Consider the following 25,093-nt stretch of genomic DNA (forward strand, 5'->3'; position numbering starts at 1 on the left):
GAAACCTGCTTTATACTCTAACACAGTTGAACACTGGTGTCACACTCACAGTTCTGCAGCGCTGAGGAGAAAGTCTGCTAACTTCTGCTTGGTCCCGATGTAGTGGAGCCGAGTTCGCAGTGTTGCGCTCTTTCTTCAGGTTAACGGTTCCATCTTCTTCTGAGTCCAGGCAAATCTTGTCCCACTTTCAAGGCTGAGGGATCGCTGGTACCACAGGGTTGCTTTCTCTCTCCAAGTTACTGGTGCTTGGGGAAAACCACCTCAGCTATGCTATTCAACACTTTCCCTCTGACACAGTTGTGGTAGCTGATCCTGCTGTAACTGGGTACTATCTTCTCCCTTAATGCCGCTAATTAGTTTAACAGTCTCTTAGTGTTTAGACACCCTTATTTTTCTCTCTTCCTGACACAGGGATGAGTCTCTCCTAGTCCTCACTTCCAGAACAGACACTTCCTGTTTCTTGCTCAAACCAACACACAGCAAATTATAGGGGATAAAGGACTAGTCCAAGTGCACAAAAATCAGAAAGGAGCATTATCTCTTAAAATCACAGTGTAATTCAGTTCTTGGTAGGGGCTAACCCCCTACATGCCTCCCCACTAAAAGGCGGCAGTCCTCGGCCTTGCTTTTTAGCCCAGGTAGAAGGATAAAAGACTCTATGCAACCACTTACACAGCAGTGGCCCATTGCCCACAATACATACAGGTGGACCACATAAACTGCTAAGCAGCGTACCTATTTGGTAGAACCCCTGCATTAGGCTTACTAAATCTCCAGAAGTCTTCACTATCTTCAATGAGAACAGTGATTATAGGACTGTCTTCTACAGCAGAAGGTTCAGACAGAGCCTGGGGTTCCTCTCCTCTGCAAACAGGCAATCATTCTTTGTCGGGAACTTCTGCCTCCACGGACTGGGGACCTTCTGCAGTCTCAGGAACGGTCCACCAGTCTCCAGTAGGGGAAGTTGGCTCTGATGAAGGAACGGGCAGAGCCGCTCTTGGGGCAGATGTGGAATCTTCAGACTGGCATGGCTGTAATATACTACTATGTAGAGTTTTCAAACTGTACTTCATAAACTCTCTTAATCACTTTGCATGGTTGCACCTCCCAATGTTCATTCATCTTGCCTTTGGGATGTTTTCCCCACACCAGCACTCAATCCCCAGTCCGCAGTGGAACTTCATCGAATGGAGGTCAGCTGTTATAGGCATTCTCTTGTAACCACTGGCCTGCTAGCCACTGGATGGTCTGGAGCAGTCAACAGTATTTTTTCACCTATGAGGTGGTAGATCATTCGAATAGATCCTCTGGCTGTTCCAGATTTAGTTTGATGATATCTAGGCTGGTTCTACCGAACAGTAGCATGTATAGGGACTTGACCGTTATAGGTCCAGACCAATTCGGGTAAGTAATCAAGCCAATGTGCTTTCTTGTCTTCCTCTAATGTCCTCAACATTTGAAGCAGAGTTCAGTTAAAGCACTCTCAGGCCTCATTCCATGGGGGATGGTATGGGGTTGTCCTGGACCTTTCAATGCTGTACAGTTGGTGCAATTCCTCCATCACTTTACCCTGAAAACATGCTCCCTGGTCTTAGTGGATCCGCTTCGGACACACATAGAGCTGGATAAAAACTTGACAGATGGCTAATGCAGCGGACTCAGCTGTCTGGTCCCGAGTTGGGGAGACCACTGCAAACTTGGAGAGGTGGTCAGTCATGACCAAGCAGTACTCTGGACTTCTAGTTGATTGTCCCACAAGGAGGTAGTCTATCATTAACACTTCAAGTGGTTGCTTGGTCTGTATGGTCTGTACGGGTGCCCTCTGTTCTGTGCTTTTGGTGAGGTCACACACTCGGCATTGTCGGCAACCTTCCTCAACCGTGGCCTCCAGCCGCGGGCAATATACTTAATGTAGCAACTACTGGTATGTCTTTCCCGGTGTGAAGTGAGCTCCAAACTCATGAGCTTCTTTGGCGATTTCTTGTGCCATGCTTCCGGGGATTACTATTTGCCACCTTGCCTTTAGGTCATCAGGTTTTTGCCACTTGCAGTATAGAATGGCTCCTTGAACTTCCAACCTGTCCCACTGGTGCAGCATGGACTTCATCTCAGCATATAGGTCAGCCCTTTCTTCCTTGTCGGGTATTTTTTGCTGCATTACCCAGCATTTGCTTTGCTGCAACCCCGTATATTCATCTTATACTTGCCTCCATTCTTCGTTAGTTCTCCATAGTGTCTTGGGTAGAGAGTGGGACTCCCCACTTGACTATGCCGGTACTGCCAGTTCAGGTCTCCCAGGCACTTCTCCATCTGCCGCTGGAATTTACCCGGTGCATTGAATAGTCCGGATGGCTTTCTGCTAAATTCAAACAGTCCCATGGCGAGTATGAACGCTGTCTTTACCTTGTCTTTTTGTGCCGCCAGTACCAGCCAGCTAGATCCAGAGTGGAGAAGCATTTAGCCTTCCCTAAGGCCGTCAATGACTTCTCGATGCGAGGCAGTGGGTATGAGTCTCGCACAGTGCACGCATTTAACTGCCAGTAGTCCATGCAAAAACGAATGGTTCCGTCCTTCTTCTTGACAAGCACCACTGAGTCTTCCTATGGACTCTGGCTACTCTGCACCACTCCCGAATCCAACATGTGTTTCAACAACGTCTTCACCTCCTGGTACAGCTTTTGAGGTATTTGTCAATATCTTTCTCGGATCGGGGAAGTCTCCCCCGTCGGTATCTTATGGGTGATGGCATCTGTGCAGCCAATGTCATTGGTGTGGCGGGCAAACGTGGACTGTATCTCCCACAGCATTGCTTCAACTGCTTGTATTCGATCTGGATCTAGAGTCTTCACAACCATCCCCATTTGGGCCAAGATGGCTTGCCTATTCTGGGGTCGGGGCTTATTCCGTTTTCGGTAGTGCCTTCAGGGTCCAGACAGCATCACCTACCGGGGCTGGGGCCACTTCTTTCCGATTCAGCACTTTGCCTTGATGTAGGTACCCACGAGTCAGCTCCACTCCTGGTGTTAAGCAGACTTCTCTCTGTCCCACATTCAAAGCTCTGATGGGTACTCGCCCATTATGGACAGCTGCCAATGTACGGGCTACCAGGGCATTCTAGCCTATCTCTCCTAGGCCCACCGGTTCGATGACCACCTCCATACCTTCAAGGTTGCGGAAGGTTCCCACAGGCAGTGGCAGGATGGTCTGCTGACATGGAGGGAGGGTGAGAGAAACCCTTCCCGGCACTCGGATAACTCCCACAGGCTGGTGTACCGGGATGTTCTTCTGTGTCCCACAGACGCAGATCAGTCATTGGAATGCTTTCTGGGTGAGTTTGTGCGGAGTGACCTGTTTCCAGTAGCCAGGCACCCATTTATGGAACATGATCTGGTCCAACTCTCACAGGATATTCATGCCCATTATCACCGGTACATCTTCTTTGAATAACTCGGAAACTAGCGGATGCCTTATCTTCCCATATCTTGTCCACATAGCTGCACATTCATCCACAGAACCCCCGTGATGGGGATCGGTTGCTGATTAGCCACTTTTACCCAGACCAAAGTCTCCCTCTCTGGCTTGGCCATCGTTTTAAAGTACGACTCGGGCATGGTTGTTACCTATGACCCTGTATACACTAAGCAGTCCACTGGGATGCCTTCAAACTCAGCTCACAGGATGGGACAACCAGCAGCTAAATGTTCAGCATTGTGCATGGTGGCTTGTCCCTCTACCTCCCCGGCTGTACATCCCACTACTATGGGGGCTGGAAGTTTAACAGCGGTTTTGGGTGTTCTTGCAAATGACTCCGACATGCTCCAGCAACGTGTCCTCTACTTCCACACTGCCAACACTGTACATTCTGACAATACTTTCTTTATCTGCGTGTGGAAGGCGCCCTTAGAAGCTGACTCTCTGGCATCGATGGATGACGCTGGAATCCCAGATACACTGGCTCATGCCAAGGACCCGCCAGTGGAGGATATAGAGGAACTTGGTGGAATGGTCCACATATAGGCATAGAGGGTGGAGGACCATCGGGGTTCAGCAGACTTGCGTAGGGAGCCTCAGGTTCGGGAGCATGGGGGAAGGACTCGTAGGGATATTGTAGGGCTGGGTAGGCTGCCTCAGGGGCAGAGCCGGTCGCTATCCGCTTTTCCACTTGAGTCAACTTCTTTTGCATAATATTCAGGGAACTCTGCAGATCTTGTACTACACTGATCAGAACCTCTTTATTCTTTGCACCCCGAGGGTTGCGAAGGTCTGGGTCCGTACTACTCCGGAAGCATAGCTTTCTTCTTTGCTTCGGACCAACGGCTCTGCCAGTATTTGTTGAAAGCTTAAGGCGGGGTCCACTTTAACTCTTTCACACAGGACCTGCCTCAGGGGAGTACTGTAGAGTCCCAGGAAAAATTGTTCTCGTAGTATTCAGTCCACAGATCCCATGCCTCCTACTCCATTTACCTCTTTCTTTGCATCTCTGCTACTACTTCCTGTAGCATTGTGGCATTTTGGGAGACCCCTTTCCGCTGCAGCTGGTTGAAGTACTTTGCCTGGAGATGCCCCGCACTAGCTGTTTCACTGTATATCTTCTCCAGAAATGTCACTATCTCTTTCAAGGTGTTACTTGTGGGTTCCGGTTGCAGGAAGACGTTTCTGCGGGGTTCATCCTCCAGGGCTACCAGAGCTATCTCCACTTGTAGCTCTAGGCTGACATTATAAATCTTCGCAACGCTCTGCAATATGGTCACCCAGTCGGTCAGTGGCATATTCTGACCTTCAAATTTGGGCAGCATGCTAAACAACATGTCCATAGGGAGGGCTCCTGCATGGGTTCCACCATTGCCTGCGGTACTCACATTAGCATCATTACCATTGCTGTCGGCTCCCTCCATCTCTGTGACCATACCCTGCTCGCAGCGCCACTTGAAGCACAGGCTTTATTAAAAGAGAGAGGATTTTATGCCAGAAAATAAGACTAACAGTTATTGTAATGACAACAGCAATTATAGATACAAGGAGAGCTACCTGGAGCATGTCACACAAGCTGCGCTCCAGCTATAGCAATGCAAAGTTCAATGCAAACAGTATAAACAATTTCTACAGACTACTCTCTTCTAAATTCCTACCTGGCTTCTGAATATTGAGCTGCATTGCTACAGTGCACAAACTAGACAAACCTGCTCTATACCCTAACAGGGTTGAACACCGGTGTCACACTCACAATTCTGCAGCGCTGAGGAGAAAGTCTGCTAGCTTCTCCTTGGTCCCGATGTAGTGGAGCAGAGTTTGCTGTGTTGCGATCTTCCTTCAGGTTAACGATTCTGCCTTCTTCCGGGTCCGGATAAGTCTCATCCTACTTTCAATGCTGAGGGATCACTGGTGCTACAGCGTTGCTTTCTCTCTCCAGGTTACAGGTGCTTGGGGAAAACCACCTCGGCTGTGCTATGCGGCCCTTTCCTTCTGACATGGTCCTGCTAGCCGATCCTGTGATAACATGGAACTATCTTCTCCCATAAGGGCACTAATTAGTTTAACAGTCTCTCAGTGGTCAGATACCCTTATTGTTCTGTCCTCCTGACAGATGCACAAGTTTCTCCCAGTCTTCACTTCTGGAACAGACACTTCCTGCTTCTTGCTCAAACCAAGGCAGCAAGCTGCAAGGGCAAAAGGACTAGTCCAAGTGCATACAAATCAGAGGGGAGCATCTTTTTTTAAAATCACAGTGTAAAAGTACTTGGCAGGGGCTGACCCCCTACACAGCTTGGGACTTTTTTCGTCTCTTACAGGGACCAGTTGGGTTTAGGAGCGGCATCTCCCCTTAGTTCTTTCCTTCCTACGTTATTTTGTGTGAGTGTGTGAACACATTCATAAAAGAAAGAAGGAGCCAGCTGGAGACTGGCAGAAGAATGGACAGAGGGCTGCCCCAACAGCAAGACAGATGAGCGACCAGGTGAATAATAATTTCTGGTCTGCCATGCATTTGGATTCAGAAAATTTGTGTTTGAATTTATTTTGCCTTAATCTGATTGGTTCATTTTTCGTGTTGGGAGCATACAACAGCTGCAGGCTTATTCTGGAGGGAATGTGTTGAGCTGCAGATGGCTCGGTACTCTCTGGTACTGTGTGCACCGCTTTCTCCTGTAATCCTTCTTACTGTGATGATACAGATATTGGTTACTGTATGGAAAAAGTCTCATATAAGTGATGAAATAATAGATGCTTTATTTCTCCAACATCAACTGGTTCAAATAATAATCAGTGTACAGTTGCCTGCCCAACGTTTCAACCCCAACGGGGTTTTCCTCAGGGGCATCAAAGGAGCTTGAAAACCAGAAAATAAACAAAATAAAGACATAAGTGTGACATAAAATAAAAGACAATACAATGAGTAATATACAACAAAATAGGCATATGTGAACGGAACAAGGCAAAGGGGAGAGAAGGGGAGTAGGGGGGGAAAAAAAGCGAGGGAAGAAAAAAGCGGAGGGGGGGGGAAATAGGGGAGAACAATGGGAGCAAAAGGAAGAGGGAACAATATACATACAGAGCAAAAGAACGGATCGATGTAAAAATAAAAGGAAAAAGGATACCTAGTTGCTATGCGCTGATTGATATCTGGGAGAAAATCCCAGTGGTAGTAGAGAAACTCAGGGGAAAAATAAAGAGAACCAGTCTTGGTAGTGGTAAGGGAAAAAAGGGGATCAGCCGGCAAAATAGCTGTAAACAGACGGCAAAGGGAAAATGAGACACCAGTAACCAGACTAAAACCAGTATCCAAACAGAAGAGATGACTTGCCTTAAGTGAAAGAAGGTCAAAATGCAGAAGTCTGAGGGAATAGCCAAGGAGACCTGCCCACGGGGTAGGGTAGGTAGACCTGAGGGTAAAGAAAGGGGGTAAAAAACCGGAGAATATGGGGACATATAGGATGCCAAGCATAGAGGGCTCTTACCTATGTGTGGTAAAGGAACAAAAGTCCGGCCGTTGGTGGTGTAGTGTCTAGAGCGTTGGCGGTGTTATAAGCGCTATGAGGCTTCCTGCTTCCGGAGTGCGAGGACGCAACTTCCAGTTTGGTGGAACGCAACATCCGGTAGCGTGGAACGCATAAACGCGCATGCGCGCGGCCAAAAGGGAGAGAAATACAGAAAGGAATAAAGGCACAGCGGCGCGTGCGCGGGATATGTATAAAGGAGCTAGGGGACCACAAGGAGAAAATAAGAGACAGGGGGAGCAGAGGCACCAAAAGGATGGGGGTAAAATGGATAAGGGGGAGGAGAAAAATAAGGGAAGAGAAGACCAAAACTATGTAAAGAAAAGGGGCAAGACAGATGAATAAAAGTAATAATGAAAAATAAAAAATAATAAGAGGAGAAGGCAGGGGAGACTATGACGGTACCTGTAGGGAGAAGGGGAAAGAGAAAGGGGGAGGGGGAATGGATATATAGAATTATAGAAATGTATACATATCGCAATGTGAAAGGAAGACAGGGGAAATGTATGTTATACAAAGTACATGTCATATAACATCTGCAATATAATAAGTAATCCGGTGCAATATGGAAATTATTATATACGGTGACAAAAAGGATATATCCGGTTCAAATATGTAGGGTCTGTGAAAGAAGTAAAAATATAATATAAGAAATACAGACAAAGCGAAAATCATGGGCAATAAATAAAATTAACCCAATCTACCTGTATAAACCTCAGGAAGAGCAAAGGAACCACATTGGTAAGATAATAAAAGAGAAGGTATCTCAAACGTGAACCTCATACTCTCGGTTGAGGCCATGAGGTTCCAATGTCTTAAGGGTAAAGATCCAGAATGCCTCCCTTTCTTTGAGCCTCTGGATCCTATTGCCCCCTCTTCTGCCTGGTGGGACGTGGTCTATCACCTGGTAGCGTAATTGTGCAATAGAGTGATGATGGGCAAGGAAATGGTTAGGAATTGGTAATAGATTATATTTGCATCGAATAGTGGATTTATGTTTGCTAATCCTGTCTCTGATGTGCTGTGTTGTTTCCCCCACATATCCTAGACCGCATGGACACTTGATCAAATACACTACGAATGAAGAGTCACAAGTGAAGTAGCCCTTGACCGGGAATCTCTTGCCTGTCAAAGGGTGTGTAAATGAACTACCTCGGGTTATGTTAGAACATTGACGGCAGCCTAAGCATGGGAAATTGCCTGAGGGTGGTGTCGATAATGTCGTCTGGTGTGTCCTTGGGTTAGAACTCCCAATGTCGGCCCGTACAAGTTTGTTCTTAAGGTTTAGAGGTCTTTTGTTACATACCATGATTGGCTCCTGAAAGTCCGGGATCTTGGGGTATGAATTGCTCAGTATTGGCCAATGAGTCCTAAGTATATCACGGATAAGGGTCTGGTAGGGATGATAGGTGTTAACAAAAGTCATGCGGTTTGTCTTGGGTGTCCGCTGTCGGGGGATAAGAGGTGGAAAAGCTGTGGGAGGTGGGTAACCTCTGTTAACAAATTTTTGTCCCATTTCCAAGTGTCGTAGGGTGCGTGAGGATGGATCCGAAACAATTCTACTGACTCTGGTGTGTTGTGAAATGGGTAGGGAATTTTTAATATGTCGGGGATGACAACTGTTGTAGTGAAGTAGACTATTACGGTCTGTGGGTTTAACAAACAGATCCGTTGTGAAGTGACCTCCCTCCTCCTTGATGATGGTAATATCAAGGAAGTTAATCCGATGTGGGTCATGATTCATCGTAAAGGAAATTTGAGGGGTACAGTTATTGAGATAGTTGACAAATTCTATAAGTTTAGTCTCAGTGTTGTCCCAGATGACAAAAACGTCGTCGATATAGCGTTTCCACATTTTCACGTCAGTGAAAGTATCAAAAGGTACGTACTGGTGTTCGAAGTGTGCCATAAAAATGTTAGCATATGGTGGGGCCATATTAGATCCCATAGCTGTCCCACGTTTCTGGATGTAATATTTATCTCCAAAGAGGAAAAAGTTGTTATTAAGGATAATGTCTGCTAAATCCCTACAAAGTTCTATCCGTGATTGGGGATATCCGCTATACTTATCCAGGAACCATTGTAATGCCTGCAAGCCAAGAGTATGATCAATCGATGTATATAGGCTATTCACATCAAGTGTGACAAGAATACATCCTGGGGGGATGGTGTCAAGATGGTGAAGTTGTGACAAAAAATCAGAGGAGTCTTTGATATAGGACGGAATGGTCGATAGCAATGGTGTCAGGATTTTTTCTACAGTTTTAGCTAGAGGGGATAATAGTGAGTCTGTAGATGCCACAATGGGGCGTCCTGGAGGATGTAGTAAATTTTTATGAATTTTGGGAAGTGTATAAAATACTGGGGTGACCGGATGTGTGTTAATGAGATACTCCGCTAGTTTCTGGTCGATAATGCCACGGCTAGATAGTGATTCTATTTTGGTCCGTATAAGTCGACTAATGTGATGTGTGGGGTTAGTAGTGACCCGGGTGTATACTTGTTCGTCACTCAGCTGTCCCTCTATCTCACTCACATAGTAAGAGCGGTCCATGACCACTATAGCGCCCCCTTTGTCCGCTGGTTTAATCATGATCCGGTTATTCTTGGATAGGAAATTCAGGCTTTGTTTTTCCTCTCTAGTAAGGTTGGTATGTAAAGGGTATTCATTACGTTGTATTTTTGTCCTGAGTAATTCAATGTCCTTATTGACTAGTGAAATGTAAGTTTCCACAGGGTGGTATGTTTTTGGAGGGTTAAAGCGTGAGGGTAGCCTCAATCCCAGTTCCTTCAGTGACAACTGTTCAAGATTCTGTGGTGCAGTAGAGGAAGGTGTCAAGTGGTCGTCATTGATCGAGAAATGTACCCTAAGTCTCAGATTCCGAAAAAAGCGTCTAAGTTCGAGGTCTAAGGTGAATGGGTCAAAGGACGGGGTGGGGCAAAAGGATAGTCCTCTCTGTAATAGTCCAATCTCTGTGGGGGTAAGGATTTGTGAGGAAATGTTGTATACGAGGTTGTCGGGCCTACCTGTGAGCGGAGGGTCATTCTCTCGGGCTGCACCTGTGGGGGAACAGGAGGTGGTATAGTGGTTACAAACCTGGTGGACTCTGCGGATTGAGCCCCTATTGCCCCGCCACAGGTAGGCCCGACAACCTCGTATACAACATTTCCTCACAAATCCTTACCCCCACAGAGATTGGACTATTACAGAGAGGACTATCCTTTTGCCCCACCCCGTCCTTTGACCCATTCACCTTAGACCTCGAACTTAGACGCTTTTTTCGGAATCTGAGACTTAGGGTACATTTCTCGATCAATGACGACCACTTGACACCTTCCTCTACTGCACCACAGAATCTTGAACAGTTGTCACTGAAGGAACTGGGATTGAGGCTACCCTCACGCTTTAACCCTCCAAAAACATACCACCCTGTGGAAACTTACATTTCACTAGTCAATAAGGACATTGAATTACTCAGGACAAAAATACAACGTAATGAATACCCTTTACATACCAACCTTACTAGAGAGGAAAAACAAAGCCTGAATTTCCTATCCAAGAATAACCGGATCATGATTAAACCAGCGGACAAAGGGGGCGCTATAGTGGTCATGGACCGCTCTTACTATGTGAGTGAGATAGAGGGACAGCTGAGTGACGAACAAGTATACACCCGGGTCACTACTAACCCCACACATCACATTAGTCGACTTATACGGACCAAAATAGAATCACTATCTAGCCGTGGCATTATCGACCAGAAACTAGCGGAGTATCTCATTAACACACATCCGGTCACCCCAGTATTTTATACACTTCCCAAAATTCATAAAAATTTACTACATCCTCCAGGACGCCCCATTGTGGCATCTACAGACTCACTATTATCCCCTCTAGCTAAAACTGTAGAAAAAATCCTGACACCATTGCTATCGACCATTCCGTCCTATATCAAAGACTCCTCTGATTTTTTGTCACAACTTCACCATCTTGACACCATCCCCCCAGGATGTATTCTTGTCACACTTGATGTGAATAGCCTATATACATCGATTGATCATACTCTTGGCTTGCAGGCATTACAATGGTTCCTGGATAAGTATAGCGGATATCCCCAATCACGGATAGAACTTTGTAGGGATTTAGCAGACATTATCCTTAATAACAACTTTTTCCTCTTTGGAGATAAATATTACATCCAGAAACGTGGGACAGCTATGGGATCTAATATGGCCCCACCATATGCTAACATTTTTATGGCACACTTCGAACACCAGTACGTACCTTTGGACACTTTCACTGACGTGAAAATGTGGAAACGCTATATCGACGACGTTTTTGTCATCTGGGACAACACTGAGACTAAACTTATAGAATTTGTCAACTATCTCAATAACTGTACCCCTCAAATTTCCTTTACGATGAATCATGACCCACATCGCATTAACTTCCTTGATATTACCATCATCAAGGAGGAGGGAGGTCACTTCACAACGGATCTGTTTGTTAAACCCACAGACCGTAATAGTCTACTTCACTACAACAGTTGTCATCCCCGACATATTAAAAATTCCCTACCCATTTCACAACACACCAGAGTCAGTAGAATTGTTTCGGATCCATCCTCACGCACCCTACGACACTTGGAAATGGGACAAAAATTTGTTAACAGAGGTTACCCACCTCCCACAGCTTTTCCACCTCTTATCCCCCGACAGCGGACACCCAAGACAAACCGCATGACTTTTGTTAACACCTATCATCCCTACCAGACCCTTATCCGTGATATACTTAGGACTCATTGGCCAATACTGAGCAATTCATACCCCAAGATCCCGGACTTTCAGGAGCCAATCATGGTATGTAACAAAAGACCTCTAAACCTTAAGAACAAACTTGTACGGGCCGACATTGGGAGTTCTAACCCAAGGACACACCAGACGACATTATCGACACCACCCTCAGGCAATTTCCCATGCTTAGGCTGCCGTCAATGTTCTAACATAACCCGAGGTAGTTCATTTACACACCCTTTGACAGGCAAGAGATTCCCGGTCAAGGGCTACTTCACTTGTGACTCTTCATTCGTAGTGTATTTGATCAAGTGTCCATGCGGTCTAGGATATGTGGGGGAAACAACACAGCACATCAGAGACAGGATTAGCAAACATAAATCCACTATTCGATGCAAATATAATCTATTACCAATTCCTAACCATTTCCTTGCCCATCATCACTCTATTGCACAATTACGCTACCAGGTGATAGACCACGTCCCACCAGGCAGAAGAGGGGGCAATAGGATCCAGAGGCTCAAAGAAAGGGAGGCATTCTGGATCTTTACCCTTAAGACATTGGAACCTCATGGCCTCAACCGAGAGTATGAGGTTCACGTTTGAGATACCTTCTCTTTTATTATCTTACCAATGTGGTTCCTTTGCTCTTCCTGAGGTTTATACAGGTAGATTGGGTTAATTTTATTTATGGCCCATGATTTTCGCTTTGTCTGTATTTCTTATATTATATTTTTACTTCTTTCACAGACCCTACATATTTGAACCGGATATATCCTTTTTGTCACCGTATATAATAATTTCCATATTGCACCGGATTACTTATTATATTGCAGATGTTATATGACATGTACTTTGTATAACATACATTTCCCCTGTCTTCCTTTCACATTGCGATATGTATACATTTCTATAATTCTATATATCCATTCCCCCTCCCCCTTTCTCTTTCCCCTTCTCCCTACAGGTACCGTCATAGTCTCCCCTGCCTCCCCTCTTATTATTTTTTATTTTTTATTATTACTTTTATTCATCTGTCTTGCCCCTTTTCTTTACATAGTTTTGGCCTTCTCTTCCCTTATTTTTCTCCTCCCCCTTATCCATTTTACCCCCATCCTTTTGGTGCCTCTGCTCCCCCTGTCTCTTATTTTCTCCTTGTGGTCCCCTAGCTCCTTTATACATATCCCGCGCACGCGCCGCTGTGCCTTTATTCCTTTCTGTATTTCTCTCCCTTTTGGCCGCGCGCATGCGCGTTTATGCGTTCCACGCTACCGGATGTTGCGTTCCACCGAACCGGAAGTTGCGTCCTCGCACTCCGGAAGCAGGAAGCCTCATAGCGCTTATAACACCGCCAACGCTCTAGACACTACACCACCAACGGCCGGACTTTTGTTCCTTTACCACACATAGGTAAGAGCCCTCTATGCTTGGCATCCTATATGTCCCCATATTCTCCGGTTTTTTACCCCCTTTCTTTACCCTCAGGTCTACCTACCCTACCCCGTGGGCAGGTCTCCTTGGCTATTCCCTCAGACTTCTGCATTTTGACCTTCTTTCACTTAAGGCAAGTCATCTCTTCTGTTTGGATACTGGTTTTAGTCTGGTTACTGGTGTCTCATTTTCCCTTTGCCGTCTGTTTACAGCTATTTTGCCGGCTGATCCCCTTTTTTCCCTTACCACTACCAAGACTGGTTCTCTTTATTTTTCCCCTGAGTTTCTCTACTACCACTGGGATTTTCTCCCAGATATCAATCAGCGCATAGCAACTAGGTATCCTTTTTCCTTTTATTTTTACATCGATCCGTTCTTTTGCTCTGTATGTATATTGTTCCCTCTTCCTTTTGCTCCCATTGTTCTCCCCTATTTCCCCCCCCTCCGCTTTTTTCTTCCCTCGCTTTCCCCCCCCCCTACTCCCCTTCTCTCCCCTTTGCCTTGTTCCGTTCACATATGCCTATTTTGTTGTATATTACTCATTGTATTGTCTTTTATTTTATGTCACACTTATGTCTTTATTTTGCTTATTTTCTGGTTTTCAAGCTCCTTTGATGCCCCTGAGGAAAACCCCGTTGGGGTTGAAACGTTGGGCAGGCAACTGTACACTGATTATTATTTGAACCAGTTGATGTTGGAGAAATAAAGCATCTATTATTTCATCACTTATATGAGACTTTTTCCATATTATTTGGTGTGCCGGAATCTTTATTAACACGGATGCATTTGTTGTATTCCTGGCACCCGTCTTGTCCATAGTTGAGCTTGGTCTTTATTGTTTATTTTCTTATTGGTTACTGTATGTCCCAAGTAAAACTGTTCTTTCTCCCCCAATGTTTGAGTGCTGATGATCGTACTAAAAGACAAAATCTGCGACACCGAGTACTGTATCCAGTCTTCTCTTTTGACCACCAGTAATCATATTTTCCAACAGGTGAGAAGATGTATAATTGTGCGCAAACTTTGAACAAGTACAACGGGAAACAGATCTTAGAAGAACAGAAACACTGCAACAATGTGAAAGAATAAGAAGAATTCCTCTGCTAATCGCAGATCTTTGTGATCTGATCGCCCCGAGCTGAAGGACTTGGACTGGTTTCAGTAGGACTCCATCCTCTCCAATATATTCACACATGGACTCTGACTCACAGTTCTTTTGGACTTTCTTCTTTTCTTCTGCAAGAGCGCCCGATGATCGCGCCAGGATGTAATTGAGAAGAATGATTGCTGCATTCGGCTCCAAGAAATCTACTCAATAATTCCTTAAGAAATGCGGCTTTAAATGTGATAAACGACCTTGACATTAAAAGCATCAAAAAATGATGTATCTGAGCCTCCCGCTTCACATGTGTTTCATATAAATGACACGTCGGGCGGCGAGGAGAAGCTTAGCGGGAACGTGGTGAGGGCTCTAATCTTCACTAATGGAAAGTAGAGGAAAACTTGCTGCTCAGCTATTTTCTACTAAGCTTTAGAGATACTCAACTCATCCGACAGGGTGACAGACAGAGACATCTGGTAGTTCGCCACCAATGAATAGAGCGGAGACTGACATATCATACATCTACAGTACAGACCAAAAGTTTGGACACACCTTCTCATTTAAAGATTTTTCTGTATTTTCATGACTTTGAAAATTGCACATTCACACTGAAGGCATCAAAACTATGAATTACCACATGTGGAATTATATACTTAACAAAAAAGTGTGAAACAACTGAAAATATGTCTTATATTCTAGGTTCTTCAAAGTAGCCACCTTTTGCTTTGATGACTGCTTTGCACACTCTTGGCATTCTCTTGATGAGCTTCAAGAGGTAGTCACCGGAAATGGTCTTCCAACTATCTTGAAGGAGTTCCCAGAGATGCTTAGCACTTGTTGACCCTTTCGCCTTCACTCTGCGGTCCAGCTCACCCCAAACCATCTCGATTGGGTTCAGGTCTGGTGACTGTGGAGGCCAGGTCATCTGGCGTAGCACCTCATCACTCTCCTTCTTGGTCAAATAGCCCTTACATAGCCTGGAGGTGTGTTTGGGGTCATTGTCCTGTTGAAAAATAAATGATGGTCCAACTAAACGCAAACCGGATGAAATAGCATGCCACTGCAAGATGCTGTGGTAGCCATGCTGGTTCAGTATGCCTTCAATTTTGAATAAATCCCCAACAGTGTCACCAGCAAAGCACCCCCACACCATCACACCTCCTCCTCCATGCTTCACGGTGGGAACCAGGCATGTAGAATCCATCCGTTCACCTTTTCTTCGTCGCACAAAGACACGGTGGTTGGAACAAAAGATCTCAAATTTGGACTCATCAGACCAAAGCACAGATTTCCACTTGTCTATTGTCCATTCCTTGTGTTCTTTAGCCCAAACAAGTATCTTCTGCTTGTTGCCTGTCCTTAGCAGTGGTTTCCTAGCAGCTATTTTACCATGAAGGCTTGCTGCACAAAGTCTCCTCTTAACAGTTGTTGTAGAGATGTGTCTGCTGCTGGAAAACTGTGTGGCATTGACCTGGTCTCTAATCTGAGCTGCTGTTAACCTGCGATTTCTGAGGCTGGTGACTCGGATAAACTTATCCTCAGAAGCAGAGGTGACTCTTGGTCTTCCTTTCCTGGGGCGGTCCTCATGTGAGCCAGTTTCTTTGTAGCACTTGATGGTTTTTGCAACTGCACTTGGGGACACTTTCAAAGTTTGCCCAATTTTTGCACTGACTGACCTTCGTTTCTTAAAGTAATGATGGCCACTCGTTTTTCTTTACTTCGCTGCTTTTTTCTTGCCATAATACAAATTCTAACAGTCTATTCAGTAGGACTATCAGCTGTGTATCCACCAGACTTCTGCACAACACAACTGATGGTCCCAACCCCATTTATAAGGCAAGAAATGCCACTTATTAAACCTGACAGGGCACACCTGTGAAGTGAAAACCATTTCCTGTGACTACCTCTTGAAGCTCATCAAGAGAATGCCAAGAGTGTGCAAAGCAGTCATCAAAGCAAAAGGTGGCTACTTTGAAGAACCTAGAATATAAGACATATTTTCAGTTGTTTCACACTTTTTTGTTAAGTATATAATTCCACATGTGTTAATTTATAGTTTTGATGCCTTCAGTGTGAATGTTCAATTTTCAAAGTCATGAAAATACAGAAAAATCTTTAAATGAGAAGGTGTGTCCAAACTTTTGGTCTGTACTGTATATGGATAGAGGTGCTCTGGTCTATCACATCATCCGTTATATACCTCATATAACCCATTGTTACTTCAGGCTGCCCACAAATCTGGGTGGCCACCAATAATTACATGTGACTACTAAAGAGGAAACAGGAAGTTGTATCTGCTGTACAACACACTGCCCCTCCACACTGCACAGATTTGTACCAGGTCTTCCCTCTAATCAGGATCAATTAACACCTTCACTTTTGCTCCAATAGTGAACTCTGGCCAAGCCTAACAAGCACATGGCCATGACGGGTCAGAGGGACTTTGTTAGGTCTCCAGCTCATAGAAACTAGTGATGAGCGAGCACTAAATTGCTCGGGTACTCGTTGTTCAAGTCGAACAAATGGGAATGCTCGAGTGCTCGGTCCGAGTAACGAGCCCAATGTAAGTCTATGGGAAACTCGAGCATTTTTCAGGCGGCTCCCCCCGGCGGTCTGCAGAGGGCCTAAAAATTGCCCAAATCGATGGGAACAGTGTTCAAATGACATGGGAACAGCATGGGGAAGACCCCTGGAAGCATCTCTGACTCCCAGGTCACTGCTGTCAACAACGTTGTCAGAGTATTACGCCACTTTTACGGACTCACAATAAAACACACAAAAACAAAACCAAAATGGATTTTCTTGGAAAAAACATTAAGGAACATCCTTTCCAGGGTAATGACTTGTATATAAGGCAAAATAAATAACCAAAAATACTCCTCCACACCTTGGGCTATGTTCAAACATAGCGTTTTTGATGCATTTTTGCACTTTTGCTTTGCTTTCAATCGTAATAAATGCATTCACCGGGAAATGTCATTTTAACATTTTACAATTTAAGGACCCATAGAGGTGGGCCTCAGTAATCACATATTCCCATTAGAAAGGAGAGGGTCTCCCATACTGCTTGCCTATACAGTGACTGCAATGGCTGTCCCCTTGCAAGAGACGTAGAGGTCGGAGGGCCTCCTGAAAACAATGTTCCCATTATTAGGAAGTGTGTCTCCCATACTGTTTGCCTATGCAGTGAAGCAACGGCTGCCAAAAATTTGGAGGAACTCCAATGCCCCTTGCAAGAGACATAGAGGTTGGAGGGCCTCCTGAAAACAATGTTCTCATTATTAGTAAGTGGATTTCCCATACTGGTCAACGGTGTCAGCCACAGATCTGCCTGCTCTTTCAGAGCTGTCCAAAACTCTTCAGCATTGTGCTGTTTGTCACCTAAGCTTATTAGCTTCAGCACAGCCTGTTGCCGCTTGTCCAAGGCAGTGCTTCAGTGCTTTAGCTGCATATTTACGTTTCCGCTCCAATGACTGGGGTAGGGACAACTGAACGCTGCTCTGAGACAAGGACGAGGATGTGCTTGCTGATGGTGCTAGTTGAGAGTGTGCAACGACAGTTGCAGGGCGGAAGGCATCTTGGCATGCGCCAGGGGATTGGCGTGCACGCACAACAGCGGAAGAATCACTGTTGTCACCCGCAGACACTGTTTTGGACCCTGGGGTTCAGCCCACTTAGTCGGGTGCTTTGCTGCCATGTTCTGATCATGCTGGGGATGGTCAGGCTGCTAGTTTTGCTACCCCTGCTAATGCTGGCCTGGTAGGTGGTGCAAATGGCCTTTTTGGGGTTATCTGCAGAGTCTTTAAAAAATAACCAGACTCGGGAAGACCTAACAGTTGTACTGGCAACTTCCATCGTGTTGGCGTTACGAGGATTTCTTTCCCGCCTTGTGTCTGTGGCCACCACATTGGTTCTTCCTGCCTGTTGTGGTGTTACATCTCCCTCCCCCTTTGTGCTGCTGTTCTCGCTCTGTATGTCCCCCTGCCAGGTTGGGTCAGTTACTATATCATCCACCACCTCGTCTTCCACTTCGGCACCCTGGTCCTCCTCCTGACTTTCTGGCAATTGTGTCATCATCATCATCCACCTCTTGTGACAGTAATTGCACTTTCCCACCATCACCTTTGTGTGACTGTGGCTACTTCAATATTTGTGCATCGCTACATGTGTTCTCCTCTTGACTCCCTTTAAGCTGGCTGGGCGAGAGGCCCGAATCTACAAATGGAAAAGTGAACAGCTCTTCTGAGTGTCCCAGTGTGGGATCAGTTGTCTCTGGGCATTCGGCATGGTCGGAGGAAGGAGGATCAGGGTGAGGAATATACGGTCCAGACTCACGGCTAGTGAGACTTGACCGTGTAGAAGACAGGGTGGTGGTGGTGGTGGCAAAGTGACTGGAAGCATTATCTGCTATACAACCAACAACCTTTTGACACTGCTCTGTGTTCAATAGTGGTGTGCTGCGGTAATTGGGACAGGAAGGTCAAGCGATAAGATGTGGGTGTTTGTTGTGGCACAATTTCAGCTTGCCCACGGCCACGTCCTCGGCCTCTGCATGCACCATCACCTTCACGTCCACTTCCCCGTCCCTTGCCATGCACCTTGCCCATTTTAAATGGAGGACAATATTTTTCACGTTCACGAGAAATGGCTGATTTTGGAATGCAGTTATATGTGATACGTCTGACAGAGAACCATGGTTTTAAATAGCAGGCCTGTAATTTACTAATATTATTCTACACAGAGACCTAGTGTGAATAGCTTGACCGACACACTGCAACAACATGGAAAAAGAGGCCAATATTTTCCACGTTCAGTTCAAATTTCTGGAGTTTTATCGCTGAAATATGGAACAGATCTGGCTTTATTCTGCAGTGAGAACAAGCAAATGGAGCAGAAAAATGTTGTACTCTGGATTGCTTTTTAAGCAAATAATCAGGATTAAGATAAAAAAATGTTTTTTCCCTGGCCACTGATATCTGGGGCTGTCTACAAATATCTGTAACTATTACAGTAGCAGCAGACAGGACGTTCAATGGACCCTCTTGTGCTGTATCATACACTGCAGTCTGCCACATACACTGCCTACCTAGCACTGATTATATGCAGCTGGATTAATCCTCAGAAGGACTGTTAGTTCAGATGGATATAGATATATGCTGTGGAATACCTATACTAACTAGAAACAAGCAAATCTCTCCCTAGCTCAGCAGCTGCTCTCCCTACACTGTCTGATCCGGAGTGACTGTGACGAGCATGGCGGCGCCAGGTCTGATATACACCTGATAATGCTGTGCGGCCAGCCAATCACTGTAATGCCACAACCAACATGGCTACGGCATTACAGTGAGTGGCAGACAATCCCTGCATGTTCATTGGCTCTCTAAAGAGCGCCAAACATGCAGGGAGGAGACCCGAGCTCCCACCGAGCAACCCCGGAAATACTCGGCGAGCGCCGAGCTTGTTGAGCACAGTGATGCTCGGGCGAGTACAGAGCAGTGGCGAGCATGCTCGCTTATCACTAATAGAAACCCATTGGTGCCTCACGATTGTCATAGAATGTGAGTTCTTACTCGGTGCTGCCCTTCCCGTCGGCTTGTTTCTCGTTGTGACGAGGAGTTTGACGCGCCCCCTGTGCCGTGGGGCACCCGGTGTCGGGCCGGTAGATGCTGGGGGTGATATCACGGTGGCTGGCCCGGTCCGTGGCCCAGGGCAGTCAACAAAAAAGGGGATATTTATAGGGGATTTTTAGTGTTTGTAATAAGTTTGTGACGCCACCTGTGGTGTCTGGTAAGGATTACCAGCGCTGTGACAGTCCTCTGAGGCAGGTGTTTGGGCAGCTTTGTTAGGACGGCTCCCCACAGGTGGAGCGGGCCTCAGGGCAGTGTAGGGGTAGATGGTGGATGCTGGTGAGAGACGGCAGGACGGTCCCAGAGGAAAGACGGACACTCACACGGGGATAAGCTTCAGTACCTTTACTGGTGATAATGCAGGCACGGTCCAGGGTACTCCGGACGAAGGGTGCACTTTTGGACTCTCCCCAGTGAGCGGATATAGGGCCTCCTGCTCCGTGGCTTTACTCGCTAAGCTTCTGACCTGCCTGGAGCTAGGCCTAACTTGATTACTGTCTCTTTCTTGCACCTGCTGACCTGGTGGTAGGGCCTTCTCTTGGAGATCACTCTCCCTGGACGCTGGGGCCTCCTTGACTCCTAGCCCTAGTACTGTAGTCAGCGTTTGGTAAACCTGGGACCTGTAGTCCTCCAGGGGTTCCGGTGGTCCCTACTGGGTATAAAGGGACCCCGTAGGTGCGGACCCGGTGTCCGGCATATATCTCGGGGTGAGCCTGGTATGCTCCTCTGCCCTCTCGCTACTTCTTCCTTCTCCTCTCGCCTTCGGCCACACTCAGGGCCCTCACTAGGCTTTCACTCGTGCTGTAGTCCTTGGCTCGCCTAAGCACAGCAGCCAGTGTGCTGCCTCTTCGCTGCTCTCTGAGCGTCAGCACGCTCTCTGCTCAACTCTCAACTCTGTCCCTCTCTGCTTCTGAGCTGGAACTGAACTCCACTCAACTGCCTGCCTAACTCCACCCTCCAGTATATATATGTCCCTGACGGGCTCCCTCTTCTGGTCTGAGGTGGTAGGGTGGAGGTGTGTGAATGTGTGAGGGCCTCTTGTAGAGAAGTCCATCCATGCACTCTTCTGGGTTCTGTGGCACCAGTGCGCAGCAGGGCGCCACATGAGCTCTTACTCGGTGCTGCCCTTCCCGTCGGCTTGTTTCTCGTTGTGACGAGGAGTGACTGTGGGTTATCACTCACTCTCAGTCTGGAATATGTATTGACTAGTTGGAACAATCTGGAATATGGTGAATACATGGGAACGTTATATAAAGGATTGGGTGCTCACTGTTTTTTGATGGTGCTCAGGAGCAAATGCAAAGTACAAAAAAGTCAGTAATATCTCCGGCACTCAATAACTTTTAACTTGTGTAAATTCCAAAATGTATTAGTGATAAGTCAGCCAGACCCAAATGAAAGCAGATACATAAGCAATGTTTTGGCCTATATTGGCCTTTTACAAGGTATCTGTGTATATACAAAAAAGAACCAAAAATCAGAATATGACAGAAATAGATAATAATATTATTACATGTATGAATTATTTTCAATATTTTTACATCTATGCATTTATATCCATGTATAACATTTAAACCACCAACCTAAAAACTTGAAGGGCAGTATGTGGACATAATAAACAAGAATTGAGAACAAATGTTATGCATATAATGTAGCATAACATGTATTTCATATATGCGGCATAGCAAGAGTAGGGGTTAGGGTCAAAACTCCATCAAAAAGATTGCGCACTTAAAGCGGTACGGACTCGGTTCAACACAGCGGCATTGTCTCCTTGTTTACTTGGCTTATCTCTCCTTTACCGATGCAGCTTCTATTATGGAGACTATAGAATTATCCAGTTGGATTTTTTTTGATGGATCTTTTTGATGGAGTTTTGACCCCAGCCCCTAATCTTGCTATGCAGCATATATGAAATACATGTTATGCTACATTATATGCATAACATTTGTTCTCAATTCTTGTTTATTATGTCCACATACTGCCCTTCAGGTTTTTAGGTTGGTGGTTTAAATGTTATACATGGATATAAATGCATAGATGTAAAAATATTGAAAATAATTCATACATGTAATAATGTTATTATTAGTGTTGAGCGAACATGCTCGACACTGCTCGGTACTCGCTCGAGCATCTCACTACTCGGGATGTTTGGCGAGCACCGAGCATTTCCGGGTTACTCGGGCGGGAGCTCGGGTCTCTGCCCTGCATGTTTGGCGCTCTTTACAGAGCCAATGAACATGCAGGGATTGCCAGCCAGTCACTGTAATGCCGCAGCCATGTTGTTTGTGGGCATTACAGTGATTGGCTGGTCGCACAGCGTCACCTCGAGTATTTAAAACCGGGCACCGCCATCTTGGACACAGTCGCTCCGGATCAGACAGTGTAGGGACAGCGCTGCTGAGCTAGGGAGAGATTTATCCTGCGAAATAGTTAGTGTAGGGTCTGTAAAGGCTGCCAGATCAAACAAACAGTCCTTCTCAGGACTAATATCCATCCCAGATATCAGGCAGGCAGGCAGGCAGGCTGTATAGGAGACACAGTGGTTATACCAGCAAACGCTGCATTACAGTCCTGTGTGCTCCTGTTTCTGAAATTGCTGGACTTAGCTCCAGGTCTCAGGGGCCAGGAAAAATCCTTTTTTTTCATCTAAATCCTCTTTTTCTTTTCCTCCTTCACACTGTACAAATACCCGTCTGATTAACCTTTTGGTGTCCCCCCCCCAAAAAAAACAAAAAAAGTGTGTCTCTGATTTTTCAGACACAAATATATCTGTTGAAAAGAGTCTGGTATAGGCCACAGAAACAGAAGTGTGGTTTTGCAGTTCCACGGGTGAAATCTCTGTATTATCCAGTTTTGTGCCTTTTGTATCTAAAAAAAAAACAGTTTGAGTGTGTCGCTCACTGTTCAGCGGCAAATATATATATTTAAAAAAGTCTGGTATGCACCAGTAAATTATAACTGTGGTTTTGCTGTTCCACGGTAAAAAATCTCTATTATCCTGCTTTTGGTATTTTTTGCCGTAAAAAATAAATAATAGTGTCTCCTGATTGTTCAGACACAAATAAACCTGTTGAAAATAGTCTGGTGTAGGCCCGAGAAACAGAAGTGTAGTTTTGCAGTTCCACGGGTCAAATCTCTGTATTATTCTGCTTTTCGCAATTTTTGGCCATAAAAAATAAATAATAGTGTCTCCTGATTGTTCAAACACAAATATATCTGTGAAAATAGTCTGGTGTAGGCCCGAGAAATACAAGTGTGGTTTTGCAGTTCCACGGTTCAAACCTCTGTTTTATCCACTTTTGGGCCATTTGTATCTAAAAAAACCAGTTTGAGTGTGTCGCTCACTGTTCAGCCGCAAATATATATATATTTAAAAAAAGTCTGGTATACATACACCAGTAAATTATAGCTGTGGTTTTGCTGTTCCACGGTAAAAAATCTCTATTATTCAGCTTTTGGTATTTTTTCCGTAAAGAAAAACAGTAGTGTCTCCTGACTGTTGTGACACAAAAATATATCTGTTGAAAATAGTCTGGTGTAGGCCCGACAAATCCCAGTGTGGTTTTGCAGTTCCACGGGTCAAATCTCTGTACTATCCAGTTTTGGGCCTTTGGTATCTAAAAAAACACAGTTTGAGTGTGTTGCTCACTGTTCAGCCGCAATTATATCTATTTAAAAAAGTCTGGTATACCCCAGTAAACAATAACTGTGGTTTTGCCATCCCACGGTAAAAAATCTCTATTATTCAGGTTTTGGTATTTTTTACGTAAAGAAAAACAGTAATAGTTTCTCCCTGATTGTTCAGATTGTTTAAAAGATTCTGGTGTAGGCCAGAGAAATAGAATTGTGGTTTTCCTCTTCCACGGTTCTAATCTCCTTTTTATTACCCTTTTTCCATTGATAGTGCGAGTGTAAGCTATTTTACTTCATTTACAATGGGCAAGGCGCGTGGCAAGGGACGTGTAACTGGACGTTCTGGTGATGGTGCGTGTAGAGGACGGGGTCGTGGCCAAGGTGAAAATGTGCCACAACCAACAGCCACATCTTCTCGCTCCCACTTCTTGACCGAATTACTAGGGAAGCACACTACAACACCACTATTGCGAACTGATCAGTGTGAACAGGTTATTAATTGGATAGCAGATAATACTTCCAGTTACCTGGGCACCACCACCACCGGTCTGTCTTCCACACGGTCGACTCTTAGTAGCCGTGAGTCTCGACCGCATACTCCTCCTCACCCTGATGCTCCTTCCTCCCACCATGCCGAGTGTCGTCAGAAAGCAACTGATCCCACACTTGGACACTCTGAAGAGCTGTTCACTGGTCCATTTCCAGATTTGGGCCCCTCGCCTGCTCCGCTTGAAGTGGTGGAAGAGGAGATCCCATGCAGCGATGCCCAAATATTTGAACAGCCACGGCCACAGGAAGTCGACGCTGGCAATTTGTCACAAGAGGTGGACGATGACGAGACACAATTGCCAGGAAGTGAGGAGGAGGATCGTGGTGCGCAAGTGGAAGAGGAGGAGGTGGTGGATGATCTAGTAACTGACCCAACGTGGCAGGAGGACATGCAGAGTGGGGCCAGCAGCACACAGGGGGAGGGAGGCAGAGTACCCCAACAGGCAGGAAGAAGCAGTGTGGTGGCCGCAGACAGAAGGCGGGCAACCGTTCCCCGTAACACCAACACGAGGGACGTTGCCAGTACAAGTGGTAGGTCTTCCAGAGTCTGGAATATTTTTAAAGACTCTGCTGATAACCCCAAAAACGCCATTTGTACCACCTGCCATGCCAGCGTCAGCAGGGGTGACAAAACTACCAGCCTGACCACCACCAGCATGATCAGGCACATGGCAGCAAAGCACCCGACTTTGTGGGGCGAACCCCAGGGTCCACGACCAGTGTCAGCGGGTGTCACCACTGCTTCTTCCACTGTTGTGCGTGCAATAGAACCCCCTGTTGTGTGTGCAAGGCAGTCCCCTGTCCATACTGCATGCAAAGATGCCCCCTCCTCTCAGTCTTCACTTGTTATGGCAGTTTCTCAAGAAACAGCATCAACGTCCACGTCCACGTCCCACCGCAGCATTCAATTGTCCATATCCCAGACCTTTGAATGAAAGAGGAAATTCGCAGCTAACGCCCCA

Source organism: Phyllobates terribilis, unplaced genomic scaffold (genome assembly GCF_046119375.1).
Source record: "Phyllobates terribilis strain yellow unplaced genomic scaffold, ASM4611937v1 Scaffold_4__5_contigs__length_816908805, whole genome shotgun sequence".
Lineage (NCBI taxonomy): Eukaryota > Metazoa > Chordata > Amphibia > Anura > Dendrobatidae > Phyllobates > Phyllobates terribilis.